The sequence below is a fragment of the Lepidochelys kempii genome, chromosome 3 (genome assembly GCF_965140285.1).
Source record: "Lepidochelys kempii isolate rLepKem1 chromosome 3, rLepKem1.hap1, whole genome shotgun sequence".
In the NCBI taxonomy this organism is placed as follows: Eukaryota; Metazoa; Chordata; order Testudines; family Cheloniidae; genus Lepidochelys; species Lepidochelys kempii.
In genome coordinates, this window is record NC_136382.1 from 21,202,279 (window position 1) to 21,221,252 (window position 18,974).

General features: G+C 43.1%; 1 long non-coding RNA gene across 2 annotated transcripts in view; it reads right to left on the reverse strand.

Moving 5' to 3' along the window:
- The window catches only part of LOC144930373 (uncharacterized), a 127,047-nt gene that overhangs the window by 107,090 nt on the left and 983 nt on the right, over window positions 1–18,974 (reverse strand). The window contains exon 1 of one of the 2 annotated variants that reach the window (XR_013635502.1): window positions 8,559–8,628. The exons of the other annotated variant lie outside the window; for it this stretch is intronic. This is a non-coding gene — a long non-coding RNA (uncharacterized LOC144930373). Of the gene's footprint in view, window positions 1–8,558; window positions 8,629–18,974 lie in introns of those variants that run through there. 2 annotated transcript variants of the gene reach the window in all.

Here is an 18,974-nt window from a genome sequence, read left to right on the forward strand (position 1 = left end):
GTAGAGTACCTGTGTAGTATCCACACTGGTACTCAGTGTGACAAGGCTTAAGGGGATGGGAGGCAGCCAGATGCTCTGAGGAGGTTGTGTCATTAGGCAAAAATTAATTAGAAGCCCATTTTGATTTTCAAAAGCAGAGTGAAGCCTTCAGAATTTATCTATTCAGGGTTAGATTTTGTCACAAGAAGTACACAGCCTGTTGCTGCACTACCCCAGGAGAGCATCACAGGGAAGGAATTGTGGCTCAGAGAGGCCATGATTCCATCCCTGCTTCCCCTTGCTCTCAGGGGGTAATAATTTGTTGTGGTCCTATACAGGGAGCCTTGGCTCCATCCCTACAATGCACCACCTGCACAGCTCATTCAGCATGGGGCAGGCAACGGTAATTTATGGCTGGTTTGTACCTGTGGTAAATTACTACCATCCATCTGGTGACAATAGCTTTGCTGAATGCAGCATTCAAATGGCAGGCCTTAGACTGCACCCAGTTGCCCACTTCCCTCACTCCCTGTCCATCTCCTACCAGCTACAGTTCCTCTTGATCATTTTGTGCCTAGACTAACATACAGGTAGCCTACAACGGAGGTTCTTTTTCCTCCTTACCTCCCTTCATGGTTATGTAGCCCATGTCAAAATCTGGGTCTAAGTGTACACAAAAAATAAGCGACTTTCCAACATTTGGAGGATGAATAATCTGCTACTGATTTATTTACAGAATGGTGAGAATACCTACAAGTTTGAATCTCCATATTCCTCAGGGCATTTATTTACATTAAATAACTGACTGAATTCATGTGCATGGTAAGAAAAGTACAGTAGGTTACCCTCAACATGAATGTACTGTATACCTTTTGCAAATCCTAATGGTAAGCTAGCATGTTATAAATACTCCAGAATGATTTATTTATTAAATTCCGTTAGTGTATTTTAACAAGCATTGGTGTGGGATGGTATGCCTGACAATTTATGTTTATGAGGCTGTCAGCGTCATTTACATGCCTATGAAAATACACAACATTGCTAATGCAAGGTCTGCTTGTCAAATGATCTTGTCAGGAAGAAACGAAACACTACACCAGCTGAAGAGTAAAGCATATTCATTAGTGCTGGCTACACAGAATTCTCAGTGACACACTGAGATACATTTGACATTTTTCACATATCGTACTAATAAAAAAAGTGAGCAAGTGGGGTACTTCTGGCTGCCATATTTTGTACTGTACAAAACAGATTTTGCACTCAATCATTCTTGTTTCTTCCGAATAAAAATATAAGAGCAATACCCAGGCCACAATAATGTTAGTGTGTACAATAAAATGTATTATTCATCTGGAAAACTGAGGGTGCTATGAAAAATCATGAATATTTCCCAGTGGTTAAGCGGAAATAAAATAACCACAGGACTGTCTGAGATGGAAAAGATTTACTTGAAAGCATTCATTCCAAACTCCTGACTAGATAATTTTGGAGCTGCACTGACAAACTACACTCTCCTGCCAATTACACCTTGTACCCCATGGCTTTTAGAATAATTGAAAGCATGGAGTTTTAGAATCTCATTCTTATAATTCCCTATTTAAGGCCAAATGCTGCAGACTAGACTTTGCAAAAGTCTCTCTTCCCCCTCTCTCCCCTCCCCCAAAAAATCCACATATGTGTAAAACTCCCCTGGAAGTCAGTTGGGCCTGACATTGACCTTACAGAGTAAAAAAAATACCCGAGGGAAAAACATAGTTCAAAAATTACTTCAAAATTGGACAGTGTTTTTCTTTATGCTGTACCTAATTCTTCCACTAAATACTCATGAATGATCAGTGTTAGTAACAACCAATAACTGTGGTGTCAGTGGAAATGGATAGGAAGTATACAAAGATAGGTTAATGTTTGTGTAAATGAAAACGCATAGAGTGATTGCCTCTATCCATAGCAAACTGTTCAGATGTGAATAATCTCTACCATGCATTGTACGCAGAGCATTGGTTAACCGATGGTATCAGCAGAAGCAAGCAGACAGACAATAAGGGTACAGATGGTGAATGGAGAATGGAAATACAGTCGAGAATCTCTAGAGAGATAATAATTCAGTAAACTGAGATAAATTGGAAAGATGCAAGAAGAAATACTTACCTGGCTCAGATACATTCATGCACAGCACAAAACTGTCTGTTATATACCCTAATAATGAATCACTTTATGATTACATGTTCTGTTCATTCCCTCTGGGGCACCTGGCATTGGCCACTGTCAGAAGTGAGGATACTGGACTAGATGCACCTTTGGTCTGATCCAGTATGGTCATTCTTATGGCTGTTTATACAGGACCAGACTGGAACTGGTTCTTAGTAGGGTGGACGGAGGAGGAGAGGAAGAGCTTGGATGCAGAGAATTTACCTCCCCACTTGCTTCTCCCATGCCTGGGTCTCTATCAATTGCCGGGGGAATACAAGGATGTCAGAAGCACAAGGGATTGGGATGGTGCAGACTGCTCAGTGCCACTACACACCAGTCCCTGTGGGAACGATACTTCTGGTGTCAATGCAGTGCCACACCACCCCCTAAAGCAGGCCAGTGGCTAAATGCCACAATTTGACCTATCTGTACCCCTCACAATGATACACAGGAACGGCAATGGAAAACACTCGTTTGCCCAAAAAGCAAAGTAATTCCAACAAGTATTTTCTGCTAGTGGTGAGAACTAATAAAACAATGCTTCACTGAGCCTGCTGGTGCATGCACATTCAAGATGGCACCTAAGCCCTTTTGCTGGCAGTTTGCATCTCCTGGATGAAATCCCAGCCCACTGAAGTCAATGGCAAAACTCTCATCAATTTCAAAGAGGCCAGGATATCGCCCCTTAGAGTTTAGAGCTCCCTTAGTAGTAGAACAAAGGCATGTTTCTGATAACAAAGTCATATTGAGATAAAATTTTGCAGTTTTGTATGGAGGCCTGAGAATTCAATAGCAAACAAAAAATCACCTGATTACTGTGTGTCCATTAAAGCCATGCTGTTCAGATCATAGAATCATAGAATCATAGAATATCAGGGTTGGAAGGGACCCCAGAAGGTCATCTAGTCCAACCCCCTGCTCAAAGCAGGACCAATTCCCAGTTAAATAATCCCAGCCAGGGCTTTGTCAAGCCTGACCTTAAAAACCTCTAAGGAAGGAGATTCTACCACCTCCCTAGGTAACGCATTCCAGTGTTTCACCACCCTCTTAGTGAAAAAGTTTTTCCTAATATCCAATCTAAACCTCCCCCACTGCAACTTGAGACCATTACTCCTCATTCTGTCATCTGCTACCACTGAGAACAGTCTAGAGCCATCCTCTTTGGAACCCCCTTTCAGGTAGTTGAAAGCAGCTATCAAATCCCCCCTCATTCTTCTCTTCTGCAGGCTAAACAATCCCAGCTCCCTCAGCCTCTCCTCATAACTCATGTGTTCCAGTCCCCTAATAATTTTTGTTGCCAGATAGATCCAGCATTCAAAGAAACCTGGAATTTAGACAGAAGAAGTTTTTGTAAAGAGCAAAACAGTTTAAAAGTTCCAGGATCTCATCTGTAAGGAAATCCTACTCTCTTACTCACTTCTGTGCACCAACTTTAATCCGAGAATAATGTTAGGGTATAAATTGGTTTTTAGAAATACAGGCAAAACGCTGTTATTTTTAATAACAGTTGGATTGAGACCATAGCTGGTAAAATCAGGCGTTGTGTATGCATGTGGTTTAGCTGATTCATCAGATGCTCTGCACTAGGCTATGTAATGATGAATGTAAAGGCAAGATCAATTGTGTGTGCATTTTATGCTTTCAGTAGTGGGGGATTATCAGTAGCAAACTAGGGATAGTTTGAGGCAGGCGAGGTGCACGATTCCTTCGACACCTTTGACGACGCACATCAATCCTGATCTATAATAGCCTCTGCACTTCCAGTATTGGGCCTCTTGAGCCATTGCTGCAAATTGTGCAGTGGTTTCTGATTTGTGCTATGAGAAATTGCATGGTACACACTATCACACAGCCCTGTGATTTAATTAGCACATTTCTCTTTTCCTCTCTTAACTTCCGTGTTCCATATTTTGCCACAGAAATATTATTGACTCCAAAGTTCTGTAAAATATTTCAGCTCTATTGCATCAAATGTAAAAGAAACACAAATCAACCTGCCTTTAGCTTTCTCAGGCACTTATATACAGTATTTTAATGCTCCTATTTATACTGCTCTCCAATGTGTCTTCATAGTGTTGGCTTAATCGTGAATGACAAGAGTTGAAAATGTAATAAAGATAGGGACACATTAATCCATTTTGTATGAAAATTTGAGAAGGTAACCAGATTCTGAATGGCTGTGTGCTTTAAAAATACACTTGCTGAAAAAAAAAAATCCAGTAGGGATTCTCACCAGAGATTCTGATAAGAAAGATTTCAGTATAAAATGGCCTTAAAATATTGCAATTGGGCAAAATGCACTGAGGTCGTTTTATAAAATGAAAGCTGAATCTAAATCAGTAATGTGATGACCCCAAAGCTCCTTCTGAAACACTGTAAACAGTCAGTGAAGTCTATATTCCTCATATTTCATAGCATCTCGTTCACCTTTGTTGTGGGTAAAGAGGGTCAAGCTCTGGATCTATTGCTATTGTTTCTCCTTCTGAACCTCCAATGCCATTAGCTGTGATAATTATACCATTCTCTAAAGACAGACAAGGATACGTGGGTTCTGAAAAAAAGGTATAGAAGGATGCCATCCTATTTTTCTGTAAAAATAAGGACTAGATTGTGTGCTAATCGTCTGTTCTGATCAAGGGATCAGCAGTCTTCCTGCTGTTCTGGGGAGAGAGTAACTTTTGCTGAGTCTGCACATAGCGCAGCATATATCTGCCAATGCGCTGGTGCAGTTATGCTGCCCAACACGGTGGCATGAGAAATGGAGCCAAGACTCTGTCCATCCCCCCCCCCCCCCACCACCACCAAGTTGACTTATAGGGGAGCACAGAGGTGGCTCTGAAGAGAATGCTTACTTTTACTACCTTGCGTGGCTGTGTGAGCCAGGGCAAAGTAATGTGCTAAAACTCAGATTACCAAACTCAGTAGCCTAAAAGTAGGACCATTAATCCACATGCTGTTGCACTTACGAATTTTGTTCTTTTGAGAGATTTTACTTTCTGCAGCTATATTGGAATCATAGAAACGTAGGGCTGGAAGGGACTTCGAGAGGTCATCTAGTCCATCCTCCCACACTGAGAAAACATTAAGTATACCTAGATCTCTTCAGACAAGTGTTTGTTTTATGTGTTCTTAATAACCTCCATTGATGAAGATTCCACAGCCTTCCCAGGCAACTGTGTATAGGGAATCTCTCTCAAACTAAGGAACACTTCAAAACCAAAAAACTTTTAAAGTATGACCACTCTACTGAGGGATCTAAGACCTAAATAAAAGGGGCATAATTTTCAGAGTTGCTACATTGCACAGAAGGCTAATAATTGAACCGCTTTAATTTATATATCCAACTTCAGGCAACCAATTAGAAAAATGTAACCTAACTCTTCAGTGACTTATGGTGACCTTTCTGAACAACTGGCAATAAATAAAATCTTTACAGCACGTCATCGAAAATTCTGTTTTTCTTACATATTTATTTCCTTATGTTAGGTTGTTTGGTATTATTTATTTATTTACTTACTTATTTTTAGTTTGAAGTACTTCAGGGCTTGATTTCAAAAGAGTTCAAGGTCAAATTTTCCAGTGCCCTGAATGCCCAACTTAATTCTGGGACCTCCATGACAGCTGAGCTCATATGAACACAGTGAGGGTAACCAACAATCGGAATAATTTACCAGAGGTTGCGGGGGATTCTCCATCACTGGAAATTTTTAAATCAAGATTGAATGTTTTTCCTAAAGATCTGCTCTCATTCAAACAGGAATTGTTTCAGGGAATGTATGAAAACCTGCCTATCTTTGTGGGAGTTGAACACTTTGGATAATTTGGCCCTTATTGTTTCATCACTGTGTCCAAAGTAACTGTTCTATCTTGTTGGATGTGACCAAACTCTTTCAAAGTCACCTGGCAAATTTTGGCACGAAAACCAAGACAATATAAAATAATCTTCTCCAATACAGTAACTCTTCACTTAATGTTGTAGTTATGTTCCTGAAAAATGCTACTTTAAGTGAAATGATGTTAAGCGAATCCAATTTCCCCATAAGAATTAATGTAAATGGGTGGGGGTTAGGTTCCAGGGAACTTTTTTCACCAGACAGAAGACATTATATACATATACAGTATAAGTGTTAAATAATTTAAACAAACAATTTAATACTGTACTCACAAATGATTATTGTGAAGCTTGGTTGAGGCAGGGGCGTAGCGGGGTTGGGGCACTGGGGCTTGCCCCACTCTGCCTGCCTGGCTTTTCAGCCTGGGAGTGGGTTCGGGGCATGGGCACTTGCCCTTCTCCGCCTGCTTGGTGCTCCCGCTGGGAAGCGGGGTCAGGGGCTTGCTTGCTCCCTGGCTGGAACACTGGCGGGAGGAGTGGGGCGAACCGAACAACCTTACAACGGAACATTGCATGACTTTAAATGAGTATATTCTCTAATAAAAAAAACGTGTTAACCGGGACTACTTTAAGTGAGGTGTTACTGTATATTAAAGGCATATGCATTATACACTGTGCATGTAAACAGTGATGGGGAAAAAAGTTAGTATGTAAAAATATTTGATAGCAGTCAGTCCAAAATATATCAGACCCAACCACAATGACTCATACCAAATATTTCTTACTTAGTAGTTTCAATTAACTTTAAATACTATAGGATGCCAGTCTAGATGTACCGTCTGTTCCACTAGTGTAATCCAAGATGGTAGATTGTTCACAAGTTGGAATACACAGGCCAACATTACTTGACAAATATGAGCTGCTGTTGGGGGTACAGATGTGACTAAGGATTCCAAGAGATGAACTGATTCAGTATAACCTCTGGGTAACCTCTACCAACAGATTGCCTATGTAACTTCAAGCTGCCCCTCTCCCAGCAGAACCCCAGAGGAAGGGTGATAGAGGATGCACTGTCTTTCTTCATCTGGGGATAACTCATATATGCAGTTTGAGGGGCAACCCTCACACAGAGAGCTGCTGTACAGTTAGCGCCATCCTGTGCCAATGGAGGGCAACTTCAGTCTCACTGATTTCTGGAAAAATAGTTATTTTATTTTTCCCAGCACTAAGGCCTTGTCTTAATCTTTATCTTGTTCATAATTAACCAGTGTAGATGTGAATAGCATCCAGCTGATAAAAAGCAAGACACCCTGTCCAGATTTGTCATCTGAAGAAGTGGCATTTCAGAATTGACAGAGGTGAACAGAATATTCATTTATCTCCAGAACAGTGACTGTTTCCCTGAATCACAAATAAAGGTTACAAATGAAGGAATGCGGGAAATCCACCTCCAGATCACTGTTTCTTAAAGGATCTTTAAATAGAAACAAAAATGTCACTTTTATACACAATGCACTTCACTCCTTTCCCCTTTAATTTCTGAAAATGCTCAGCTTTATTATAAGGGTTAACACAGTCTATCATTTCTTGAATAATAACCTTAAACAAATACCAAATGCAAAGGTCTACAATTATTTTTGCCTCAATGCATCATTTAAGTCCTACTTAATAACTTCATTTTCAGTTAGAAAGAATGGAATTCAGTAACTGCAGGGGCAAATACTGATCCCATCACCACAGGCATCTTGTTTGTTCTGCCAGCTGTGTTTGGAGGAGAGGACAGATGCCTGGAAACAATGCAAAGCATACACTGGAGCCCAGCTCTGGGAAGTGGAGGGGGGTGTTCTTTCCACGGCACTAAAAGTGTGGGTCTAAGACAATATGAGGACAGCTTCAGGATTAGGGACAAGAATGGAGCAGATTCACAAATAACTATGCCCAGTATCCCCATGTAACAGGGTGTTACTTGGCCCTCCTTCCTTCTGCCACTGCTGAGCCCACAAACCAGCCAGAGACCTCTGCGTTGGTGCAATCACCCGTGATCTTTATTCACAGTGTGCTTTCCAAGCATCTTTTAGCTACAAACAGCTTCAGTATTACAGCCGCAAGGACTGCTAGCTCCTGCAGCCAGCAGAGAAGAGCTCCTGCTTCCTCTGATTCTCTGGCTCCTCCCTTTCCTTCTTCTTGGCTTCTTTCCTGCCAGTCTTTATGTAGCTCCTGGCTAACGAGGCCGGCAGCTGTTCCCCGTTTGCCAATCTGGCCTGGACTTACTCAGCCTGCCCCAATTCCCCTTTCTCGACTGGAGCTGAGGTGACAGGAGCCTGGCTGAGATTTCCTTAGCCAGCGCCCTGTCACATCCCACAACGGAGAGCGAACTCAGGAGTTGAGGATACTGTTTCTACGCTACTTTCAGGACAAAGTGGCAAAGTGGCTCTGCTGCTGCTCCACAGCCCGTGTGCACGGCTCCCTGCCCCTGGCCCGCTCACAACATCTCAATGCACAGCCACTGCAGCAGGGGCAGGATGCGTCCCTACATGAAAAATACTTAAATTTTTACCTGGCTCCCATGTCAAAAGGAATTACCTGCTTCTGCTTTGCTGAGCTGGTGGTCACTAAGAATATTCGGTAAGTCACATGGCTGCTGACAGGGACGGCCAAACTTACACACTTAATCATGATGAGATTTAAAGGGGAACACTGTCGTTATTCACAAGGGGTGAGATCCACTTCCCCTGCAGAACGCCTGTGGACTTGAAGTGTGAAGCAATAGGGGCAGCCCAAAGCAAGGATGAGGGAATGCTCTGCAGACACCTTCAGCTGCTGTTTCAGCTCATGTGCCACAGCCTGTCCACATGAGTTATGCAGGCTTCTCAGACCCACTGTGCTGGTGCTCAGACAGCAGACCTGCTGCACAGCCCATGTGCAGGGCTTGAGAGGTGCAGGGGGGCTTGCGTCAGGCAGCCCTCCAGAGAGAGCCGTCCCTTGGGTAGGGCGAATCGGGGCGACCGCTCTGGGTCCCACGCTTTGAGGGGGTCCCGTGGGCCAGTGTGGTTGGCTGGCACAGTCAGTCACGGAAGAGACATGGAAAATCCCTCACTTCTGCCCCAGCCTCACCCACTCCAGGTCTTGTGCTTTGGGGGGCCCCGTGGGCCGGTGCAATCGGCTGTCATGGTCGGTCTCAGAAGAGACAAATCCGTCACTTCTGCCCCGGCCCCGAACCCCGCTAGGGATGGCTCTGCCTCCAGATGCCAATTTATTTCAAGTCAAGTCTATTCTGTTCAGTTTTATAACATAATTTCTGCTTGTGGGGTTCATTTTTTGTTGCTGCAAGATTTTTTACTCCTTCTAAGACCTCACGCATGACAAGGCAAATGTTTATTGTCATCATGATAGACCTGGGCCTACTTAAGTAACAGTGGTCAGAGTTAAAATGTGTTATTTGACCTTTTTATTGGTAGACAAGAAAGTTCTGGTTTGAGCAGATATCCTTATACTTAGAAAGGTTAATCCTGCTGCAACTGGTAATATCTCGTCTAGTGGTAAGATTGTGAAAGAAAACAGGTTTCATGTAACTGTGGCTGTTTGAGTCAGGGTTGTTTTGTCATTGTTTCTGGGTTTATATGGAAAATAATTTGGCCCATTGTTTGTGAAATGCCTTCAGTATAGAATTTGCCATATAAAAAAACAAATTTTACCCTACTCTTTAGATCCTCATCTGGTTAGGTCTGAATTTGGTCCTATATCCTCTAGATCAGTGGTGCCCAAACTTTTCCTGTCATGCCCCTGACCCCCATTACTGGACAGCCAAGGCTTCCTGAGCAGCAGAGTTTGGGCTTAAGGTGGAGCTGGGGGGAGAACTGGGGATGGAGGAGGAGCTGGGGAGGAGCAGACCTGTGTCTGGGGCTGGAGCTGGGCTGGGGACAGAGCAGGGGGCAGAGTGGAGCTGCATCTGGAGGTGGAGTTGGTCTGGGAGCAGAGCAGGGCTGGGTGGCACTCCCTCCCTGCCTCCCATGGGGGCTGCCCTGGGTCCCACTGTGCACCCTCCTACATGTTCCTCCATGCCCCCTTTTGGGGCATGCCCCACAGTTTGGGAACCATTGCTCTAGATTAATCCTCCATTGGACTCTGGAAAATAACTGACTACGGACAACTGGCCAATTCAGACCTTGTGTGAACAATTGCAGCTTGGCTGAAAATAGCCCTCTAGTTTTTGTCACACTTGTGCACTAACCACATATCTGAGGTTTTATAAGGTCTCCTGCTACCATGGTAACTGCATCTAGACACAAGGACTCCTTAGCTGCCTTTTAACTAAGGTACAGTAAAGACCAAGCTGTCCAACAGGAAAAAAACTGTTATCTAATGGGAGAATAGAAGTGTTGCTAGAATCTCTAATTGTTTCCCCTGATCCAAATAGAACAGGTAAATTAGGTGAAAATAGTCCACACGTGATTTATATGGTTTCTGCTTGGGACAGGCTCACTGTTTTAAAAGGATGCTTGCAACCTGTACAGCATTTAACTGCACAGGACACAACACAAAGACTCTCTTTGCTCCAATTACAACTATTTTAGATAGTACATGCTACAGCAATCAGAGTTGTACAAGCTATAATGCTTATTTTCAAAGCGTCTGAGCCTAAAATTAGATATTTTATTTTCAAGTTAAATAAATAGCATCCAGCATTGATAACGCTACAAATCGCTATATAGAATGTGATAATTGTCTATTGAAATGGCTTAGGGCCAGATACTGACACCTTTACAGAGGACTAAATAGTTCTTTACTGCACAAGTAGTCCTATTGATTTCAGTGTGAGTAAAGATATTGCAGTCTATCCCTTAATCATTCTACATTATGTCTTTATTATTTTTAAAGTTAGGTTTCCAAATTTATATTTAGGCACTCAAGAAAAGCAGGCTGATTTTCAGAGGTGCTGAGAACCCATTGACTTCAGCATTGTGGCTGCCTACAATCTCTGAAAACCAGGACACTTTTTAAGGGGCTTGCATACAGAATTAAATCCCTAACTTTATGCTCTGAAATTCAGTGTCGCAACGGGGGATTCAAGAATGAATGATAAATCCAGATTACTAGATCCCTAGCTCCAGATCACCAGCATTTAATATTGGCCACTCAATATATCTAATACAGATCTTTTCTCTAAATCTCTGCCTGCCTGCTGCATCACTCTACTCAACTCCTACTGAAGTTGAGGGTACTTAGCACCTTGCAGGATAGGGCCTGGACAAATTATTGTATCTGAGCTTTGCTCTGAAAAGCATTTTAACTGCTTTCATCTCAAAAACACAGCAATTGTTTCATCTTTCACAGGTACAAGATATGAATGTGATGAATGATGTATAACGGAGTTATACAATGTATGTTTCACATATCCTTTATTAACTATGGTACTGTATATAATTAATACACACACAACAACCATGTTTAAAAAACATCATAAAGGCTGCAAAGTTAAGTGCTCAAAAGTGCCAGAATTAAGGTCGCCTGTGCAACTTTAATTCAGCCCCTTTGTGCATATGAGTAAAAATAGTCTTTAATTACATGATGAAATACTATTTTTCCATGTAAAAAGAAAAGGAAAACACAATGCCATCCACAGCCTCAGAAACAGCTCTGACATCATAATCAAAAAGGCTGACAAAGGAGGTGCTGTTGCTATCATGAATAGGTCGGAATATGAACAAGAGGCTGCTCGGCAGCTCTCCAACACCACTTTCTACAAACCATTACCCTATGATCCCACTGAGTTACCAAAAGCAACTACAGCATTTGCTCAAGAAACGACCTGAAAAAGCACAAGATCAAATCCGCAAAGACACACCCCAGGAACCCCGACCTGGGATATTCTATCTACTACCCAAGATCCATAAACCTGGAAATCCTGGGCGCCCCATCATCTCAGGCATTGGCACCCTGACAGCAGGATTGTCTGGCTATGTAGACTCCCTCCTCAGGCCCTACGCTACCAGCACTCCCAGCGACCTTCGAGACACCACTGACTTCCTGAGGAAACTTCAATCCATCTGTGATCTTCCTGATAACACCTTCCTGGCCACTATGGATGTAGAAGCCCTCTATACCAATATTCCACACAAAGATGGACTACAAGCCGTCAAGAACACTATCCCCGATAATGTCACGGCTAACCTGGTGGCTGAACTTTGTGACTTTGTCCTTACCTATAACTATTTTACATTTGAGGAGAATGTATACCTTCAGATCAGCGGCACTGCTATGGGTACCCGCATGGCCCCACAGTATGCCAACATTTTTATGGCTGATTTAGAACAACGCTTCCTCAGCTCCCGTCCCCTAAAGCCCCTACTCTAGTTGCGCTATATTGATGACATCGTCATCATCTGGACCCATGGAAAAGAAGCCCTTGAGGAATTCCACCATGATTTCAACAATTTCCATCCCATCATCAACCTCAGCCTGGTCCAGTCCACACAAGAGCTCCACTTCCTGGACACTACAGTGCTAATAAACAATGGTCACATAAACACCACCCTATACCGGAAACCTACTGACCGCTATTCCTACCTACATGCCTCCAGCTTTCACCCTGACCAGACCACACGATCCATCGTCTACAGCCAAGCTCTGCAATACAACCGCATTTGCTCCAACCCCTCAGACAGAGACAAACACCTACAAGATCTCTGTCAAGCTTTCTTACAACTACAATACCCACCTGCGGAAGTGAAGAAACAGATTGATAGAGCCAGAAGAGTTCCCAGAAGTCACCTACTACAGGACAGGCCTAACAAAGAAAATAACAGAACGCCACTAGCCGTCACCTTCAGCCCCCAACTAAAACCCCTCCAACGCATTATTAAGGATCTACAACCTATCCTGAAGGATGACCCAACACTCTCACAAATCTTGGGAGACAGGCCAGTCCTTGCCTACAGACAGCCCCGCAACCTGAAGCAAATACTCACCAACAACCACATACCACACAACAGAACCACTAACCCAGGAACCTATCCTTGCAACAAAGCCCGTTGCCAATTGTGCCCACATATCTATTCAGGGGACACCATCACAGGGCCTAATAACATCAGCCACACTATCAGAGGCTCGTTCACCTGCACATCCACCAATGTGATATATGCCATCATGTGCCAGCAATGCCCCTCTGCCATTTACATTGGTCAAACTGGACAGTCTCTACATAAAAGAATAAATGGACACAAATCAGATGTCAAGAATTATAACATTCATAAACCAGTCGGAGAACACTTCAATCTCTCTGGTCACGCAATCACAGACATGAAGATCGCTATCTTACCACAAAAAAACTTCAAATCCAGACTCCAGCGAGAAACTGCTGAATTGGAATTCATTTGCAAATTGGATACTATTAATTTAGGCTTAAATAGAGACTGGGAGTGACTAAGTCATTATGCAAGGTAGCCTATTTCCCCTTGTTTTTTCCTACCCCCCCACCCCAGATGTTCCGTTAAACTTGGATTTAAACTTGGAGAGTGGTCAGTTTGGATGAGCTATTGCCAGCAGGAGAGTGAGTTTGTCTGTGTGTGTGTGGGGGGGGGGTGAGAAAGCCTGGATTTGTGCTGGAAATGGCCCACCTTGATTACCATGCACATTGTAGGGAGAGTGGTCACTTTGGATGAGCTATTACCAGCAGGAGAGTGAGTTTGTGTGTGTATGGGGATGGGGGGGGGGTGAGAAAACCTGGATTTGTGCTGGAAATGGCCCACCTTGATTATCATACACGTTGTGAAGCGAGTGGTCACTTTGGATGGGCTATTACCAGCAGGAGAGTGAGTTGAGGGGGGGGGGGGGCGGAGGGTGAGAAAACCTGGATTTGTGCTGGAGATGGCCCAACTTGATGATCACTTTAGATAAGCTATTACCAGCAGGACAGTGGGGTGGGAGGAGGTATTGTTTCATGGTCTCTGTGTGTATATAATGTCTTCTGTAGTTTCCACGGTATGCATCCGATGAAGTGAGCTGTAGCTCACGAAAGTTCATGCTCAAATAAATTGGTTAGTCTCTAAGGTGCCACAAGTCCTCCTTTTCTTTTTGCGAATACAGACTAACACGGCTGTTACTCTGAAACCTATTTTTCCATGTGTTGCCCAGACAGACCCACAGCCCCAGTCTCTCTGCAAAACTCCCAGTTTCCTCCCACCAGCCTCCAGTCCCAGTATTCCCCCCCAAGGCTCCTTGTGCCAGTCTTCTCCCATTATCCAGATATGGCTCTTGTCCCTTCTGCATTTGATTTGGACATGTTCCTGCCTGTATGCTGCTCCCTAATTTCATGTCTGGTGCTGAGACCAGATCCAGCATTGCCTGAAGCAGACAAGCACTGCAATGGCAGCAAAAGTGTTGCTCAACCCCACAAAGGATCATGCTCAGTGTGGATGGAATCTTAGGAGAATTTAGCTTTGGAGCTCTAGCAAGTATCTGCTGAGCATGTGCAACCTGTGATTTTTTAAAGACTTATAAATAACCCAATTTGGACAGATTTTCATGGGGACAGCACAAGGCACATCCCTGACACAAAGGCCACCCATCTGACAAATTTCAAGCCCCTAGTCCAAAGCATAAGGACACCAAAGTTTCTCAAAGCAAAGGTTGCCAAAATTTTTGTCACATGGGCTAACCAATGTATTCTTTCCCTAGACTTGTTTTTGGAAGCAGCTGAACTGTTTTGGTTAAAGTTTTCCAAAACAATTCATCCTGAAGCAAACACTTGGCATAGCCAATTTTAGCTCAAACTGCTCAAGTTTTCCAAAATTGTATGCAACTGAAATCAGGGTTTTATAATGGAAAGTGTCAGTCAATCTCAATAAAAGGTGGTGCTGCCAGCCACACCTATATAAGATAACTCTTAATACAAATAAAAAATAAAGAATCACACACAACCTCCATCTTCCCCTCACACTTGCAAAAATAAAAGTGTGTGATGCTGTGTACAAGAAAGGTGGCCATTTATCTCACTGTTGTTACCGCTGCTACAGATTTACTGTAAATCTTGTACAAAGTAGGTCATGTAAGGTATCAATAGAAAAGTTATAAATTACTAAGTATGATTATCTTGTTTATATGCATGTATCATCTTTGTATCTGAAGTTATGAATATTGGCTACATACGTATATCTTAAACATGTGTTTTATTTGTGGGTGACATCCCCCAGATAGATTTACATCAGGGCTAGACATTTATGTGTTGATGGCCCATTAAGTACACTCACAATAGGCCATTGAAGAATGTCATCCCACCCAGTAGGTCTTCCTGTGGTTGCCTCAGAAAGCAAAGAGCAAATGGTCACCCCTTGTGATTCAGCAAAACATGAAGGGGCACGTGATATGCTCATGTGACCCTGGGTTCCATCTTGGGTCAGTAACTTTCCATACACCAGGGCTCTGGGCTTTGTTTGGGACAGAAAGTTTCCATGCACGTGGCAGAGGATATAAAATATACCTGAGATCACTATTTTGCCTCTTTCCTGCTCTAATTTTCTGGACTGTGGATTTAAAACTAAAAGGAGTTTCCTGAACTATGGACTGAGGAACTTCCAATCTTTTGGAAGTTACCAGAGAGACTTTTGCAAGTCAGCAGTCTATTCCATCATTGCTACAAAGCTGGTATAAGGCTGGTATAAGGAATCAACTGTGTGTATATGATCTTTTAATCATTTATAACTCTCTTCTTTTATTAATAAATCTTTAGTTAGTTTACTAAGGATTGGCTGACAGCATGATATTTGGGTAAGATCTGAGATACATATTGACCAGGGGATAAGTGTCTGACCCTTAGGGATCAGCAAGAACCTCACATATGGTGAAATGGGTTTTCAATAATCTCTCACTATTAGACTTCTCAAAGCTTTGAGATGAAAAGTGGAATGAAGCAAGGATGTGTTCTTGACCCTACACTCTGTGGACTCTTCTTCTTGGTACTCTTGAACTGTGCGTTTAAGGACAAGAAAGATGGAGTGTATCTCCACACAAGATTAGATGGGAAACTCTTCAACCTGTCCCAACTTAAGTCAAAGACCAAAGTCTAAAAGGTGCTAATCAGGGAACTTCTATTAGCTGATGATGCTGCCCTCATAGCTCACAATGAAGATCTACTACAAGAACTCATGGACCGCCTTTCAAGTGCCTGGCAGGCATTTGCTGTCATCAGCAGCATCAAGAAAATGGTTGTATTATTTCCATTAGATCCTTCAATTACCTTAGATGCAAACCAACTAGAAGTACACCAAAAGTTCAGCTATTTAGGTTCTACAGTGACCACCAACCTCTCACTAGATGAAGAACTAACTATTCACATTGGAAAAGTTGCCACCATCTTTAGCAAACTAACTAGAACAGCATGGAGCAACTCAAAGCTTACCATCAAGACCAAAATGCTAATGTACCAAGCTTGCGTCTCATGTATGGTGGGGAAACATGGACAACTTATGCTCATCAGGGGAAAAGGTTAAACAGTTTCTGCCTATGTTTTTTATGCTGCATACTCAACACCAAATGGCAAGATAAAGTCACCAATGCAGAGATTCTTCAATGGGCAAATTTACCAAGTGTGACAGTCCTGCTCAAGCAAAGATGATGACTGTGCTGGCTGGGCCATCTGAGTAGGTTGAAAGACGGACGCATACACAAGGACATACTACACAGGGAGCTATCAGAGGGAACAACAACAACAGTATGTCCCAAGCTTTGCTATAAAGACACATGCAAGCGAGATACAAAGGAATTTGGAATTGATCCTGACCAATGGGAAATCTTGGCAAGGGATCATAACAAGTGGTGCCATTGTTTCCATCAAGGTATCAAAGCCCATGACAGAAGCTGGATGCTACAGCTTGAAGAGAAAAGAGCCTGTAAGAAGCATGCAGCTCCCAACTAAGATACAGACATTAGCAATAATTGCCAAAGATCATACAAATCTCGGATTGACCTATTCAGTCACATGAGACATTGCAAACTATTTACATCATAGACTGCAATTCCCACTGTCTCTCGCAGACGAAAGGATGTCAACAGACTAGACTTGGTTGTCTGAATGGAAACCAAGGGCTGGAATTTCTAAAGGAGGCTGTGTTTGGCTTCTTGTTAACTAGTGGGTACTGCAGAAGCTCTTTTGTTATGGGCTTGATTAATCTAATTATAGAATAAATCGCCAGTTTGGGGGGATTGGCTGCCCTGATTCTTCCATTCTCAGTGTGGTCCACCATCCCAGTCAATTTGTCACATAGTGACTGACAAGCTGGGATGTAAATCTACAGGGCTCCAGCATATCGTGTGCTAACTATCTGTGTGGACCCTGTTGAGGTGCGCTAAAAGCTCCCTACTATGATTTGACATGCTTCAGTAGGTCAAGAAAGTTGAGAAAAATATAAGACAGAGAATTAAGTATGTCTTTATCCACTAAAAAGAACACATTTAATCACTAGAGGTAGGCAGAAATTGTTCATTAGAAAGGCTTTAGAGGATTTTATATGGCTTGTTTCCCATATGTAAACATTACATTAAAGGAGCAATTCAAACTCCTTTAGCACCCTTGGATGCAGCGCATCCGGCCCCATGGACTTGTGCTCGTCCAGCTTTTTTAAATAGTCCCGAATCACAGAGGGCTGGTCACCTCCTCCCCAGGTTGTACTGCCCAGTGCAGCAGTCTGGGAGCTGACCTTGTTTATGAAGACAGAGGCAAAAAAAGCGTTGAGTATATTAGCTGTTTCCACATCCTCTGTCACTAGGTTGCCTCCCTCATTCAGGAAGGGGCCCACACTTTCCTTGACTTTCTTCTTGTTGCTAACATACCTGAAGAAACCCTTCTTGTTACTCTTAACATCTCTTGCTAGCTGCAATTCCAAGTGTGATTTGGCCTTCCTGATTTCACTTCTACATGCCTGAGCAATATTTTTATACTCTTCCCTGGTCATTTGTCCAATCTTCCACTTCTTGTAAGCTTCTTTTTTGTGTTTAAGAAAGGATTTCACTGTTAAGCCAAGCTGGTCGCCTGCCATATTTACTATTCTTTCTACACATCAGGATGGTTTGTTCCTGTAACCACAATAAGGATTCTTTAAAATACAGCCAGATCTCCTGGTCTCCTTTCCCCCTCATGTTATTCTCCTAGGGGACCCTGCCCATCAGTTTCCTGAGGGAGTCAAAGTCTGCTTTTCTGAAGTCCAGGGACCATATTCTGCTGCTCTCCTTTCTTCCTTGTGTCAGGATCCTGAACTGGACCATCTCATGGTCACTGCCTCCCAGGTTCCCATCCACTTTTGCTTCCCCTACTAATTCTTCCTGGTTTGTGAGCAGCAGGTCAAGAAGAGCTCTGCCCCTAGTTGGTTCTTCCAGCACTTGCACCAGGACATTGTCCCCTACACTTTCCAAAAAACTTCCTGGACATTCTGCACTGCTGTATTTCTCTCCCAGCAGATATCAGGGTGATTGAAGTCTCCCATAAGAACCAGGGCCTGCGATCTAGTAACTTCCGTTAGTTGCCAGAAGAAAGCCTCGTCCACCTCATCCCCCGATCCGGTGGTCTACAGCAGACTCCCACCACGACATCACCCTTGTTGCTGACGCTTCTAAACTTAATCGAGAGACTCTCAGGTTTTTCTACAGTTTCATACTTGAGCTCTGAGCAGTCATACTGCTCTCTTACATACAATGCAACTCCCCCACCTTTTCTACCCTGCCTGTCCTTCCTGGACAGCCTATGTCCAACCATGACAGCACTCCAGTCATGTGAGTCATACCACCAAGTCTCAGTTATTCCAATCACATCATAATTCCTTGACTGTGCCAAGACTTCCAGTTCTCCCTGCTTGTTTCCAAGGCTTCTTGCGCTTAAGATAGGCACTTAAGAGAACTTGCTGATCATCCCACTTTCTCAGTATGAGGCAGGAGCCCTCCCCTCTTGCGCTTGCCTGTTCGTGTTTCCTCCCGGTAACCCACT